General features: G+C 46.8%; 1 non-coding gene across 1 annotated transcript; it reads right to left on the bottom strand.

Moving 5' to 3' along the window:
* Positions 1–588: 588 nt before the first annotated feature.
* LOC116911816 lies at positions 589–732 on the bottom strand. Its single transcript, XR_004389354.1, has one exon. It is a non-coding gene; the product is annotated as a small nucleolar RNA SNORA48 (small nucleolar RNA).
* Between the last annotated feature and the right edge of the window lie 2,764 nt (positions 733–3,496).

The following is a 3,496-nucleotide window of genomic DNA, read 5'->3' as shown; positions in this document are numbered from 1 at the left end:
TATTACCAATAGAGAATTATATCAGACCCCTGCCACTGCACAGCCACGGACCAAGACACAGCCCTCAGAGGCAGCTTGGGTTGGACACTTACCATGGCCCCAGGTGACAGGGCTGGCCACTCATAGCAGGGTACTCCTCTCCGCCTCAACTCTCTAGTTCCAGCTCTCTTCATAAAGCTCAAGCTGTTCCACTCCTCTTTCTCTCCCATCTGACCACCCACTGTTGCACATTATGGTGGCTCTCAGCTGTAGGCTGACCATGAGGCTGTCAACCTCCTGGGTGACATCTTTAGTCTGTGTTGTCTGGTGTGGCAGCAAGCAGGTGTCACAGCCATCAGTGCTGGGTGCCTGAGGGCAGGTCCGTAGGTGGCGCAGTGGTCCAAAGGTCTCTGCCTGTCTTCCTCTTCCCATGCCGTGCTGCTTGGTGGTAGGAGGGGCTCTAAGTGTCTATGGCTGACTCCATTCCAAACCATGGGCAGAGAGCAGGTCTGTGGGCGTCTTTTTCTACCTGCTTCAAGTAGCATGGTGGAACAGGTTTCTGTTTGTCTTTCTCCTCCCTTGTTGTGATGCCTGGATTTGATTTGATTATTAAGTGTCCTAGGCATAAAACAGCTTTGACTACTAATCCAGGCATCAAGCTAGGATGACCAAAGGCCTGCCAACCGCTCTGCCCCTGACTGATGTAAGAACAACATCACCAAAAAAGGCGTCTCTTTGCCCATCACCAGGGCGCTGACTCCATTTTTGTCTTCCACCTTTGGGGGCTCCTACATCTGCTCTTTGAGGTACCTGGGCAATTGGAGGACTCCTTAGACCTCTTTCAGTTTGAGAAAATTGGAGGTTGAGCTGCTCTCTGCACGAATGGGCTCGCCCCTGGTTCAGTCTCACTGCTCTTTTTGCTCCTAACAGAGGTACTGAAGACCACTTCAGCCAGAGACTCCAGCAGGTCCTCAAAGTCAGGGTATTTTTTCCACAAAAGGGGCATTCGTCTCCAACTGCACAGTGTAGCAGTCACCTGAATATACTCAGAGAATCACCAAGAAGGGATCCTTCTCTAAGTCAGACCCTTGCTGAAACTTGCAGTATAGCCTACACACAGGACAACTGTCTTAGTGAGAGTTTTACTGCTGTGAAGGGACACTATAATCACGACAATTCTTATAAATAAAAACATGTGATTGTGGCTGGCAGTAGAAGGAAACTGTGTCCCAGATTGGGCAGAGCTTGATTATTGGAGACCTCCAAGCCCGCCCTTAGACTGCCGTACTTCCTCCAACAAGACCACTCCTATGCCAACAAGGCTATGCACGAGTCTATGATGGCCAAACCTACTCGAACCACCACAACAATCGAAGCATGTTTGGTCCGATAGACCTGCGGGAGGACCCACAGGGAGGTACTGGTTGTATTCTGACTTGAATAATATCGCAAATGGGTTCTTGTGCACCCAGCATGGCCAAGTGAGATCAAGAGAAGAGTGTGGTCCTGGCTTTGCCGTTGCCTCCTGTCAAGTGCCTGACACGATGTTTTAGGCCTCGTCAGGGGCTGCTGATGGGCTGAGTTAGGAACCACAAATTTAATTAGGGGAGGAGACCATATGATATCTTAAAACCCATAATAGTTAAATGAGTTGAGAGGACTGCTGAACGTTCAGTAATTCAGTGAGGTTAGGCTGAGGCAGACGATGTGATCATCTTTACAAGATGGCCTTTATGACTCTTCCTGACATCACCAGCAGGACGCCTTTCTTTCTATTCCTCCCATTTGGCCCTAAAGAGTATGCTATTTCGATATAGTGTATGTACATCACACCACAGCATCTTTGAAGTTAACCTCTCCCCCCAAACAAAATCCTCAAAATAATCAAACCCCAGTTTAACCACAACACATGCCTAATTTAGAGTTGGCAGAATAGCCAATCTCACACCCAATGTAGAATTTACATGACTAGCTACAGATCCAAGTCTTAAGCTCATTCTTTGCAATCTGGGTTCCCCTTACCATTTACAAACCCTTGTCATGTGCATTATCTCATTTAACTTAGCCCCATGGCAGCACTAATTCCCTTTCTCAGGTGTGGAAAATTAGGCTTAGAGACAGTTCAGTATTTATTTTCTTAATTAAATTTTTCTTTGACTGTGCCATGCGTGTATATAATGCACTTGTATCGTTCCTACCTCACCACACTCCCTTATCTCCTCCCACCCCTGCCAACCCCCTCACTTCCAGGTCCTTTCCCACACCTTCTGTTTTGTTTTGTGAGCCACTGAGTTTAACCAGGGCCATCTGAATGACCGTGGGTGCAGAGCTAGCCAATAAAGTCTTCAACTCTGAAAAAAAGTTAGAGGAGAAATATTCTGCCTCCCCCCAAGAATCCACCAGTAGCCAATAGTTCAGCAGGGAGGGAGAAGGGCCCTACGAGACCTTCTCTTATCCATCACTGGATGTGGACAAATTCAGTCTTGTGCAGGCCCAGTACAGACATGTGAGGTTGCTGTGAGCTCGTGACTGTGTCTTGCTTAGAAGATAGCATTTTGTACTCCGTCTCCCTCGCTATCTTTCAGCTCCTCGATTTCCCACCCCTTCTTCTGAACTATTTTACAAGCCTAGAGGAGGTAGTATAAATAAATGTCCAGTCTAAGGCTGAGAACTCAGCCATCCCTTACTCTCAGCACCTTGGACAGCGCAGGCCTCCGTAGTCACCACTGCTCATTGTAGAAACTTCCCAGATCAATGTTCACAGTAGCAGTTGTCTATGAGTTTAGACAAAGATGTTTAGAAGTCGGCAAGACCCATGTCGATTTGACTGAACAACAATAGTAAGTTCTTATCTAGGGTCTATGACTTTCCCCAGTCATAAAGAGAGAGAGTACTGGGGGGTGGGAAGGTTTAAACAGGGATGAGAGGGGAGAGGTGGGAGAGATGAGGGGATGGGGGTTACCGAAAGGAAGAGTATGTGAAAAATCCACATGGAAACCTGCTATTCTGTAAGACAATTACAAAATACAAGTAAAAATAAAGTCCGGGGGCTGGAGACATAGCTGGAAAGGTTGATAGCATTTGTTCTTGCAGAGGACCTGGCACCCACGTGACAGCTCACAACCATCTATGAACTCCAGTTCTGATGCCTTTTCTGACCTTTTCAGTCAATGGGTATCAATGTGGTGTACATATATACAGGCGGACAAAGCATCTGTATAGTACAATACATCTTAAATTCCTTTAAAAATTTAGAAGGGAAGGGGGCTGGGGATTTAGCTCAGTGGTAGAGCGCTTACCTAGGAAGCGCAAGGCCCTGGGTTCGGTCCCCAGCTCCGAAAAAAAAGAAAAAAAATTTAGAAGGGAAACATTCTACTTGGCTAGATAATGCTATTACTAGAATCCATAAGATTTGAGTAAACATCTTAGTGTTAGCTGTGAGGTACCTCTTTATTCCCAAAGTCTCCCAAATACAGACTGTGGCCATCACTCTTGTTTGCCTACCCGAACTAGATGT

The sequence above is a fragment of the Rattus rattus genome, chromosome 10 (assembly GCF_011064425.1).
Source record: "Rattus rattus isolate New Zealand chromosome 10, Rrattus_CSIRO_v1, whole genome shotgun sequence".
Classification (NCBI taxonomy): Eukaryota; Metazoa; Chordata; class Mammalia; order Rodentia; family Muridae; genus Rattus; species Rattus rattus.
This window is presented reverse-complemented; position numbering and strand designations above follow the sequence as displayed.